The sequence below is a fragment of the Cervus canadensis genome, chromosome X, assembly GCF_019320065.1.
Source record: "Cervus canadensis isolate Bull #8, Minnesota chromosome X, ASM1932006v1, whole genome shotgun sequence".
Taxonomy (NCBI): domain Eukaryota; kingdom Metazoa; phylum Chordata; class Mammalia; order Artiodactyla; family Cervidae; genus Cervus; species Cervus canadensis.
The window spans coordinates 105,818,837-105,831,932 of NC_057419.1; positions in this window are offsets into that span (position 1 = coordinate 105,818,837).

Consider the following 13,096-nt stretch of genomic DNA (forward strand, 5'->3'; position numbering starts at 1 on the left):
TCCATTTTGAGTTTATTTTTGTGTATGGTATTAGAAAGTGTTCTGGTTTCATTCTTTTACAAGTGATTGACCAGTTTTCCCAGCACCACTTGTTAAAGAGATTGTCTTTTCTCCATTGTATATTCTTGTCTCCTTTGTCAAAAATAAGGGGTCCATAGGTGTGTGGATTTGTCTCTGGGCTTTCTATTTTGTTCCATTGATCTATATTTCTGTCTTTGTGCCAGTACCATACTATCTTCATGACTGTAGCTTTGTAATATAGCCTGAAGTCAGGCAGGTTGATTCCTCCAATTCCATTATTCTTTCTCAAGTTTGCTTTGGCCATTCGAAGTTTTTTGTATTTCCATACAAATTGTGAAATTATTTGTTCTAGTTCTGTGAAAAATACCATTGGTAGCTTGATAGGGATTGCATCGAATCTATAGATTGCTTTGGGTAGTATACTCATTTTCACTATATTGATTCTTTCAGTCCTTGAACATGGTATATTTCTCCATCTATTTGTGTCCTTTTTGATTTCTTTCATCAGTGTTTTATAGTTTTCTATGTATCGGTCTTTCAATTCTTTAGGGAGATATATTCCTAAGTATTTTATTCTTTTCGTTGCAATGCTGAATGGTATTGTTTCCTTAATTTCTCTTTCTGTTTTCTCATTGTTAGTGTATAAGAATGCAAAGGATTTCTGTGTGTTAATTTTATATCCTGCAACTTTACTATATTCATTGATTAGCTATAGTAATTTTCTGGTAGAGTCTTTAGGATTTTCTATGTAGAGGATCATGTCATCTGCAAACAGTGAGAGTTTTACTTCTTCTTTTCCTATCTGGATTCCTTTTATTTCTTTTTCTGCTCTGACTGCTGTGGCCAACACTTCCAAAACTATGTTGAATAGTAGTGGTGAGAGTGAGCACCCTTGTCTTGTTCCTGACTTTAGGGGAAATGCTTTCAATTTTTCACCATTGAGGATAATATTTGCTGTGGGTTTATCATATATGGCTTTTATTATGTTGAGGTATGTTCCTTCTCTTCTTGCTTTCTGGAAGTTTTTTTTTTTTTTTTTAATCATAAATGGATGTTGAATTTTCTCAAAGGCTTTCTCTGCATCTATTCAGATAATCATATGGTTTTTATATTTCAATTTGTTAATGTGGTGTATTACTTCGATTGATCTATGGATATTAAAGAATCCTGGTATTCTTGGGATAAAGCCCACTTGGTCATGATGTATGATATTTTTAATATGCTGTTGGATTCTGCTTGCTAGAATTTTGCTAAGGATTTTTGCATCTATGTTCTTCAGTGATATTGGACTGTACTTTTTTGTGTGTGTGTGACAATTTGTCTGGTTTTCATATTAGGGTGATGGTGGCCTCATAGAATGAGTTTGGAAGTTTACCTTCCTCTGCAATTTTCTGGAAGAGTTTGAGTAGGATAGGTGTTAGCTCTTCTCTAAAATTTTGGTAGAATTCAGCTGTGAAGCCGTCTGGTCCTGGTCTTTTGTTTGCTGGAAGATTTCTGATTACAGTTTCAATTTCTGTGGTTGTGATGGGTCTGTTAAGACTTTCTATTTCTTCCTGGTTCAGTTTTAGAAAGTTGTACTTTTCTAAGAATTTGTCCATTTCTTCCAAATTGTCCATTTTATTGCCATATAGTTGCTGATAGTAGTCTTTTATGATCCTTTGTATTTCAGTGTTGTCTGTTGTGATCTCTCCATTTTCATTTCTAATTTTGTTAATTTTTTTTCTCCCTTTCTTTCTTGATGAGTCTGGTTAATGGTTTGTCAATTTTATTTAACTTCTCAGAGAACCAGCTTTTGACTTTGTTGATTTTTGCTATGGTCTCTTTTCTCTCTTTTGCATTTATTTTTGTCCTAATTTTTAAAGTTTCTTTCCTTCTCCTAACCCTGGGGTTTTTAACTTCTTCCTTCTCTAATTGCTTTAGGTGTTGAGTTAGGTTATTTATTTGACTTTTTTCTTGTTTTTTGAGGTAAGCCTGTATTGCTATGAACCATCCCCTTAGCACTGCTTTTACAGTGTCCCATAGGTTTTGGGTTGTTGTGTTTTCATTTTCAGTTGTTTCTATGCATATTTTGATTTCTTTTTAGATTTCTTCTGTGATTTGTTGGTTATTCAGCAGTGTGTTGTTCAGCCTCCATATGTCGGAATTTTTAATAGTTTTTTTTTTCCCCCTGTAGTTGACATCTAATCTTACTGCATTGTGGTCAGAAAAGATGATTGGAATGATTTCATGTTGGTTTTTTTGTTTTGTTTTGTTTTGTTTTTCTGAATTTACCAAGGCTATATTTATGGCCCAGGATATGATCTATCCTCAAGAAGGTTTTGTGTGCACTTGAGAAAAAGGTGAATTTCATTGTTTTGTGGTGAAATGTCCTATAGATATCAATCAGGTCTAACTGGTCCATTGTGTCATTTAAAGTTTGTGTTTCCATGTTAGTTTTCTGTTTAGTTGACGTATCCATAGATGAGGTGGGATATTATAGTCTCCCACTATTATTGTGTTGTTAATTTCCCCTTTCATACTTGCTAGCATTTGCCTTACCTATTGTGGTGCTCCTATGTTAGGTGCATATACATTTATAATTGTCATATCTTCTTCTTGGATTGATCCTTTGATCATTATGTAGTGTCCTTCTTTGTTTCTTTTCACAGCCATTATTTTAAAGTCTATTTTATCTGATACAAGTATTGCTACTCCTGGGTTTTTTTTTTGGTCTTCATTTACATGAAATATCATTTTTACAGCCCTTCAGTTTCAGTCTGTATCTGTCCCTTGTTTTGAGGTGGGTATCTTGTAGACTGCATATACAGGGGTCTTGTTTTTGTATCCATCCAGTCAGTCTTTGTCTTTTGGTTGGAGCATTGAACCCATTTACATTTAAGGTAATTATTGATAAGTATGTTCTCGTTGACATTTACCTTGTTGTTTTGGGTTCAAGTTTATACACATTTTCTGTGTTTCCTGTCTAGAGAAGATGCTTTAGCTTTTGTTGAAGAGCTGGTTTGGTGGTCCTGACTTCTCTGAGCTTTTGCTTGTCTCTAAATCTTTTGATTTCTACTTCATATTTGATTGAGATCCTTGCTGGGTATAGTAATCTGAGTTGTAGGTTTTTCTCTTTCATCACTTTAAGTGTGTCCTGCCATTCCCATCTGGCCTGAAGAGTTTCTATTGAAAGATCAGTTATCCTTACGGGGATCGCCTTGTGGGTTATTTGTGGTTTTTCCCTTGCTGCTTTTAATATTTGTTCCTTGTGTTTGATCTTCATTAATTTGATTAATATGTGCCTTGGGGTTTTTTGCCTTGGATTTATCCTGTTTGGGATTCTCTGGGTTTCTTGGACTTGGGTGACAATTTCCTTCTCCATTTTAAGAAAGTTTTCAACTGTTATCTCCTCGAGTATTTTCTCATGCCCTTTCTTTTTGTCCTCTTCTTCTGGAATTCCTATGATTTGAATGTTGGGGCGTTTCACATTGTCCCAGAGGTCCATGAGGTGTCCTCATTTCTTTTAATTCTTTTTTTTCTTTTTTTCCTCTCTTCTTCATTTATTTCTACTACTCTATCTTCTACCTCACTTATCCTATCTTCTGCCTCTGTTATTCTACTTTTGGTTCCCTCCAGAGTGTTTTTGAGCCCATTTATTGCATTATTCATTATTGATTGACTCTTTTTTTATTTTTCTAGGTCCTTATTAATCATTTCTTGCATCTTCTCAATCCTTGTCTCCAGGCTATTTATCTGTAACTCCATTTTGTTTTCAAGATTTTGGGTCATTTTTACTATCATTTGGAACTATTTTTCAGGTAGACTCCCTCTCTACTCCTCTTTTGTTTGGTTTGGTGAGCATTTATCCTGTTCCTTTACTTGATGAGTATTTCTCTGCATTTTCTCCTGGAAAGATTGCTGTGTTGGGGTGGCCTTTCTGTATTCTGGCAGTTTGTGGTTCTTTTTTATTGTTGCGGTTCCTCCCTGTGGGTGGGGTTGGATGAGTGGCTTGTCAAGGTTTCCTGGTTAGGGAAGCTTGTGTCAGTGTTCTGTTGCATGGAGCTGGATTTCTCTCTGGAGTTCAATTAAGTGTCCAGTAGTGAGTTTTGAGATGTCTAAGGGTTTGGTGTGACTTTGTGCAGCCAGTATACTGAAGCTCAAGGCTATGCTCTTGCATTGCTGGAGAATTTGCGTGGTGTGTCTTGCTCTGGAACTTGTTGGCTCTTGGGTTGTGCTTGGTTTCAGTGTAGCTATGGAGGCTTTTGGATGATCTCTGATTGATTGATGTTCCCTGTAGTCAGGAGTTCTCTGGTGTTCTCAGGTTTGGGGCTTAAGCCACCTGCCTCTGGTTTTCAATCTTATTCTTACAGTAGTCTCAAGATGACTCCACCTATACAGAACTGATGATAAAACATCTAGGTTAATGGTGAAATGATTCTCCACAGTGAGGGACACCCAGATAGATTCACAGAGTTACCTGGAGAAGAGAAGAGGGAGGAGGGAGATAGAGGTGACCAGGAGGAGAAGAGGGAGAATCAAAAGGGGAGAGAGCAGTCTAGCCAGTAAACAATTCCCTATGTGCTCTCCATAGTCTGGAACCCTCAGAGAGGTACATGGATTTATATAGAGAAGAGAAGAGGGAGGAAGGAGATGGAGGTGAGCAGAAGGAGAAAAGGGGAAATCAAAAGGAGAGAGATAGATCTAGGCGTACTCTGTTCCCTAAGTGTTCTCCACAGCCCAGAACAGACAGAGATTCACAGAGCTGGGTAGAGAAGAGAAGGGGGAGAGAAGAGATAGAGGTGACCTTGGGGAGAAAAAGGAGAGTCAAAAGGTGGAGAGAGTACTCAAGCCTGTAATTACACTCCTAAGAAAAAATGAGTACTGAAGATTGGATTCTTAAAGGTAGAAAATTGATAACAAATACAAAAAAGCAAAGATTAAAATTCTAGAGTAGAGGTTAGACTCTCAAAAATGCAATATTAAAAAAAAATCACAAAAAGTATAAGAAATATATATGAAGTTTGTTTTACAAATAGGGTCTTTTTTTGGCAAGGTAATAGTAGGTTATAAAAGGAAAATTAAAGGAGTAATAGAGGACTTAAAAAAGAAAAATAATTTTTAAAAATTATAATAGTCAAAATATATCTAGGAATTTCTCTGGAGCTGCTGTGGGCAGTGTGGGGTCAGTTCAGTTTCAGATAGTTCCTTGTTCCAGCTTATACTTCTCAAGATCTATAGGCCCCTTCCAACGTAGTTGGTGCTAACTGCAGGGTTTTAGTCTGTTGCACCTGTCAGTTCCAAAGCAGTTCCCTCTGTTTATTTGGCTTCTTCTGTTTATAGGTCTCTTCAGTGTCTAATTTCTGCCCTGACACAAGAGGGCAAAGGTGGTCTTTTATTTGAAGGTGGTCTCTTATTTGGCTGAACAAAGCTCACTTGTTCAGTCGTGCTGTGGGGAGGGAGGAACACTGCAAACAAATATCACTGGCGTGTGTAGGGAGTGCTCGCAGTGTTTCAGCCACACTGGGTTTGCCCCTTCTCCCAGCATGTGTACTTTCCCAACCTACAGTGCTCAGGGTCCAGGTTGCTCTGAAGGAAGCTGGCCCTGGGTTGCATGCACTTCCCAAGTCTAAGCCACTCAAGTTCATTCTTGGGTACTCCACAAAGGTACACACTTGCTTGGGCTTGTGTTTTGTGCCCTTCCCAAGTCGGAGCAGCTCAGGCGACCAGGTGCTTGGGGAGCACACACTCCCCAGGTGGCGAGTGTGTCTTATCACCTCTCTGGTCCCAGCCACTCGGTTGCCTGAGTGGCAACAGGCGCACTGTCTCCGATGTGCAGTGTGTCTCTTCTGGGGAGCTGATCTCTGGCTGTGGCCCTCTTGGCGTATGTCAACAGTCCAGAATCCCAGAAAGTATTGGTTAGCAACTGGAAGCCTGTTCAGAGTTTGGTAGGGAATGCCATCTCTAGGGCCTAGTTTGCCCCTTTCCAGCTCTGGCTGGCACCTGCCTGGCCCCCTGCTTCCGGCAGGGGATGGACCCATCTGTAGCTGGCTAGCTCTCCTCTGGTATTCGCTCAGTCCTTTGTTCTGTGAGTGGGCCCAGCAGTGCCTTAGGTTAGGGCTTTCCATGGGATAGTTCTCTCTCTCTCTCTCTCTCTCTCTCTCTCTCTCTCTCTCTCTCTCTTTTTCTCTCTCTCTCCCTGGCTGTCCCACAGTTTAGGTTGCTATCTCAGGTTAGCTCCCTCAGGTTGTCTTCAGGGCGTTCAGTCCCAGTCCTTACCCTAAGCAATACAGCCTGCTCCTTCCTGTTCAGCCCCCACTTGCTGGTGGCAGATGCGAGCGTCTGGGGTACTTCTCTGCTGGCATTAGGCACATAATCTGTGGGTTTTATTTATTTATTTATTTTTCCTCCCAGTTATGTTGCCCTTGAGATTCCAAAACTCCCTGTAGACCCGCCGGTGAGGGGGTTTCCTGGTGCTTGGAAACGTCTCATTTAAGGCTCCCTTCCCAGGATGGATCTCTGTCCCTAATTCTTTTGCCTCTTTTTTTATCTTTCATATTTTGTCCTACCTCCTTTGAAGACAATGGGCTGATTTTCTGGGTGCCTGGTGGCCCCTGCCAGCATTCAGAAGTTGCTTTGTGGAATTTTCTCAGAGTTCAAATGTTCTTTCAATGAATTTGTGGGGAAGAAAGTGGTCTCCCTGTCCTACTCCTCCACCATCTTGAGGACTTCTTTGTTAAACTTATTCCTCAGCATGTTATTCTCTTTGATAATATTATGAATGGAATTTCTTGTCTTTTTGTTTTTCGGTCATGCCATGAGCCTTGTGGGATCTTTGTACTCTGATCAGGGATCAAATTTGGGGCCTCAGCAGTGAAAGTGTGGCATCCTAACCACTTGACGACCAGTGAATTTCCTTCCTTTACCTTTTAGATTGTTAATTGATAGAACTTACACATGCTATTAACCTCTTTAATTGCTAGCACTTACACATACTATTGACTTCAGAAGTTGACCTTGGTCGCTGAGACCTTGCTGAGATAGTTAATCACTTCTTGTTGTTTTGTACGTGTGTGTATATATTGATTCTCTGGTATTTTCTACATACAGGGTAATGTTTCATACAAATAAAGAAAGTTTCAATTTTCTTTTTCCAACAGGATTTTTATTTTCATCTCTTTTACCTACCTAACTGCACTGTCTAGAACCACCAGTACAATGTTAAATTAAAGTGGTAAGATGCCACAAAAACCAGACAAAGATGCCACAAAAAAGAATATTACAGGCCAATATCACTGAAGAACATAGATGCAAAAATCCTTAACATAATTCTAGCAAACAGAATCCAACAACATATTGAAATGATCATGCATCATGACCAAGTGGGCTTTATCCCAGGAATGCAAAGATTCTTTAATATCCAAAAATCATACAATGTAATACACCACATTAACAAATTGAAAGATAAAAACCATATGATTATCTCAACAGATGCAGAAAAAGCCTTTGACAAAATTGAACATCCATTTATGATAAAAACTCTCCAGAAAGCAGGCAGAGAAGGAACATACCTCAACATAATAAAAGCTATATATGACAAACCCACAGCAAACATTATCCTCAATGGTGAAAAATTGAAAGTATTTCCCCTAAAGTCAGGAACAAGACAAGGGTGCCCACTCTCACCACTACTATTCAACACAGTGTTGGAAGTGTTGGCCACAGCAATCAGAGAAGAAAAAGAAATAAAAGGAATCCAGATAGGAAAAGAAGAAGTGAAACTCTCACTGTTTGCAGAAGACATGATCCTCTACATAGAAAACTTTAAAGGCTCTACCAGAAAATTATTAGAGCTAAGCAATGAATACAGCAATGTTGCAGGATATAAAATCAACACACAGAAATCCTTTGCATTCTTATACACTAACAATGAGAAAACAGAAAGAGAAATTAAGGAAACAATACCATTCACCATTGTGACAAAAAGAATAAAATACTGAGGAGTATGTTTCCCTAAAGAAACCTATATATAGAACCTATATATAGAAAACTATAAAACACTGATGAAAGAAATCAAAGAGGACACAAATAGATGGAGAAATATACCATGTTCATGAATTGGAAGACTCAATATTGTGAAAATGAGTATATGATCCAAAGCAATCTATAGATTCGATGCAATCCCTATCAAGCTACCAATGGTATTTTTCACAGAACTAGAACAAATAGTTTCACAATTTGTATGGAAATACAAAAAACCTCAAATAGCCAAAACAATCTTGAGAAAGAAGAATGGAACTGGAGGAATCAACCAGCTTGACTTCAGGCTCTACTACAAAGCCACAGTCATCAAGACAGAATGGTAAAGGCACAAAGACAGAAATATGGATCTATGGAACAAAATAGAAAGCCCAGAAATAAATCTACACACCTATGGACACCTTTTCTTTGACAAAGGAGGCAAGGATATACAATGGAAAAAAGACAACCTCTTTAACAAGTGGTGCTGGGAAAACTGGTCAGCCACTTGTAAAAGAATGAAACTAGAACACTTTCTAGCACCATACACAAAAATAAACTCAAAATGGATTAAAGATCTAAATGTAAGACCACAAACTATAAAACTCCTAGAGGAGAACATAGGCAAAACACACTCTGACATACACCACAGCAGGATCCTGTATGACCCACCTCCCAGAATATTGGAAATAAAAGCAAAACTAAACAAATGGGACCTAATGAAACTTAAAAGCTTTTGCCCAACAAAGGGAACTACAAGCAAGGTGAAAAGACAGTCTTCAGAATGGGAGAAAATAATAGCAAACGAAGCAACAGACAAAGGATTAATCTCAAAAGTATACAAGCAACTCCTGCAGCTCAATTCCAGAAAAATAAATGACCCAATCAAAAAATGGGCCAAAGAACTAAACAGACATTTCTCCGAAAAGGACATACAGATGACTAACAAACAAATAAAAAAATGCTCAACATCACTCATTATCAGAGAAATGCAAATCAAAACCACAATGAGGTACCGTTTGACACCGGTCAGAATGGCTGCTATCCGAAAGTCTACAAGCAACAAATGCTGGAGAGGGTGTGGAGAAAAGGGAACCCTCTTACACTGTTGGTGGGAATGCAAACTAGTACAGCCACTGTGGAGAACAGTGTGGAGATTCCTTAAAAAACTGGAAATAGAACTGCCATATGACCCAGCAATCCCACTCCTGGGCATACACACCAAGGAAACTAGATCTGAAAGAGACATATGTACCCCAATGTTCATCACAGCACTGTTTATAATTGCCAGGACATGGAAGAAACCTAGATGCCCATCAACAGACAAATGGATAAGGAAGCCATGGTACATATACACAATGGAATATTACTCAGCCATTAAAAAGAATTCATTTGAATCAGTTCTATTGAGATGGATGAAACTGGAGCCCATTATACAGAGTGAAATAAGCCAGAAAGATAAAGACCAATACAGTATACTAACACATATATATGGAATTTAAAATGATGGTAACGATGACCCTATATGCAAAACAGAAAAAGAGACGCAGACGTACAGAACAGACTTTGGGACTCTGTGGGAGAAGGTGAGGGTGGGATGTTCTGAGAGAAAAGCATTGAAACAAGTATACTATCAAGGGTGCAACAGATCACCAGCCCAGGTTGGATGCATGAGACAAGTGCTCAGGGCTGGTGCACTGGGAAGACCCAGAGGGATGGGGTGTGGAGGGAGGTGGGAGGGGTGATTGGAATGGGGAACACATGTAAATCCATGGCTGATTCATGTCAATGTATGGCAAAAACCACTACAATATTGTAAAGTAATTAGCCTCCAACTAATAAAAATAAATGAAAAAAAATAAAAAATTAAAAAAATAAGGAAAAAAAATAAATTGGTAAGGGTAAAAATACTCTTCATTGGTTCCCAATCTCAAGTGGATGACATTTATTCTTTCATCATTATACCATGTTTTTAGCAGTGTATTTTTGTGAACGCTAGTCCCTGCTATACATGATATTGCCTACCTTCTATCAGTATACTTCTGTGGCTTGTTACTGCATGCTAGCCTGATGTTGAGGGATCTTCTATGTTTCCCTGGTACAAGCTAAATATTAGGTAGGCGAGATAGTAGGTTCTTCTTGCCAGGTCTGTCTCAGCAATGCTGGCCCTGTCAACTGTGCATGTGTACATGCTCAGTGATTCAGTGACTCTTTTGCAATCTCATGGATTGTATGTAACCCATCAAGCTCCTCTCTCTGTGAAAATTTCCAGGCAAGAATATTGGATTGATTTGCCATTTTCTACTCCATGGGATCTTCCCCACCCAGGAATGGAAATTGAATCTTCTGTGTCAGAAACCTCTAGTGATCTGAGCCAAGATGATTGCTTTATCTCTCTCCACCGAGTAATGAGGACTTCTCAGGTGGCACTAGTGATAAAGAACCCACTTGCCAATGCTGGATACATGGGTTCAATCCCTGGGTCAGGAAGATCCCCTGAAGAAGAAAATGCAACCCACTCTAGTATTCTTGCCTGTAGAATCCCATGGACAGAGGAGCCTGGTGGGACACAGTCCATGGGGTCACAAAGATTTGGACATACCTGAGCATGCAGGAGTAAAGATTATTTAACTTTCCTGTATAGCTAGCTTCAGTGGGTCTTATTCTGTTCCCTGGGTAAAACAAGATTAGCTGCCCATTCCCTAAAAATGTAAGGCATTTGTTCCATAGAGGAGAAGATTTGGGGCAAAGCTTCATGATTTTCTTTCAACAATGGCTTCTCACTTCCTTCAACCCTGACCCACTCTTTCTTATCTATTTCGTGGATTAGAATTTCTCATCCATTTCAGGGAATAGCCATTTCCTTCTCCAGGGGATCTTCCTGATCCAGAGATTGAACCCTCATCTCCTTCATTGCAAGCAGATTCTTTACCACCTGAGGCACCAGGGAAGCCCGTTTCATAGACATTACCTTGCAAATGTTCACAATCTATCTCTGAAGTTCCTATACTCTCAAGTAGCCTACATTAATTCTTTTGCATTTCACTTTAAAAAAAAAATAGCTGAATGTTTCTTACCTGTCAATCAACATAGGACTGGAAATTCTATTTAGCACAATAAAAAGAGAAAAGGGAAACAAATGTCATATTGCCTTTATATGCAGAAATCATGGTTTTCTATGTAGAATATCTCCCAAAATATTCTGAAATTAGTAAATGCATTTAATTAGACTGCAGGATATAAATCAATATATAAAGATCAATTTTATTTTTGCATACTAACAAAGAACATGTGGAAATCAATATTTGAGATACCTGTATTTGAAATACCTGTAATTGAAATACAATATTGAAATATAATCACTCAATATGAAATACCTAGGTGTAAATCTAACAAAACATGTCCAGAACTCATATGCTGAAAACTTACAAAATGTTGATTAAAAAAAAAAAAAACCACAAAGATTTAAAGAACTAGAGACATATATTCATGAATTGGAAGAGTCATCATGACAAAGGTGTTAATTTGCCGGTCCATTTGATGTACAGGTTTTAGGTAATTCCTATTAAAATTCCAGCAAGACTGTAAATAAGAACATGATTATTCTAAAATCTGTACTGAAAAGACAAAAAAAAAAAAACAAACTAGAATAGCTAAAAGAGCATTCTGGAAAAAAATACAGTAGGAGGAAATACTTTGTCTAAATTCAAGACATATTACATGCTTACACTAATCAAGACTAAGTAGTACTGGCAGAGAGATAGACATAGTGATAATAGAACAGAATAGAGAACCTAGAAGTAGCCCACACAAAAGTATGAACAACTGATTTTTGACATATGTGAAAAAACAATTCAATGGACAAAGAATTGTCTTTTTAACAAATGCTAGACAAATTGGATAGCCACAGAAATAAAGAAGAAAAAAGAACATGGACCTAAAATACACAATTTATGCAAAAATTATTTTATTCCAACCAAATAACATAATCCATATCTCTATAGGTTTTAACTAACTTATTTATGGTCATTAAGTTACGACATAAATTATGATCCTTGACACTCACTCAATAAGAAAAACATGATTTTTTATTACACATTTAATTACTTAATTTTTATTTTAATATAAAAATCCAATGGAAGTTACATGTGCCTGTTAATATTTACAAATATATAATATCCTGGTACCTTTTTTATATACCAAAATAATAGTGCAGTGTTAGTCGCTCAGTCGTGTCTGACTCTTTGTGACCCCATAGATTGTATCCCACTAGGCTTTTCTCTCCATGGGATTCTCCAGGCAAGAATACTGGAGTGTATCATCATTTCCTTCTCCAATACTGGCAACTATTTATCTTTTAAAATTAACATGAAATTATCAAGGTAATACAGGCTTGGAAGTCTTTTTTCATTAGATAAACAGCAAAGTTTATTATGTATAAGTACATGTTTAAATACATAAGGTTTGCCTGCAATGCCAAGTAGATGTTATTTTTGTTAATCCAAATGATTTCAACAAACTTTGCTGTTTTTCTAATGGAAAAAGACTTGCAAGCCTGTATTACCTTGATAATTCCATGTTAGTTTTAAAAGTTAAATAGCTGCCATATATTGGTCTCTGCAGTCCCTATAGTAACCATGAGATATTAATCTCTTTAATATTAAAATCTCACAAAATACTGCATATTGTGCAAAGTCAATACAAAATATATGATATAATTAAAATAATTTATTAAGGAATTTTGTAAGAATTCTAGAATTTTTGGTTAGAATTATAGTCATAGTAATATGGAATAATTGATTAGAATAATAAATGTAAAGAACCATATAAACTCAAAATTACAAGTTTTTTTTAAAGGAAAATTATCTATAATGCTCTTTAAGAATATTTATATACTTTAAAAGGCTTTCATATAAAGTAATAATCTCAAGTTTGCAGATGGTTATTCATTGACATTGTAATAGTAGTAAATGGAGAATTAAACATTAAAAGGCTTCTTTAGAGATCTTTTACATCTTCCTTATATTACTGAAAAGAACATATGCATTAATGTGATTAAGGGGCAATATCTCAATATGAA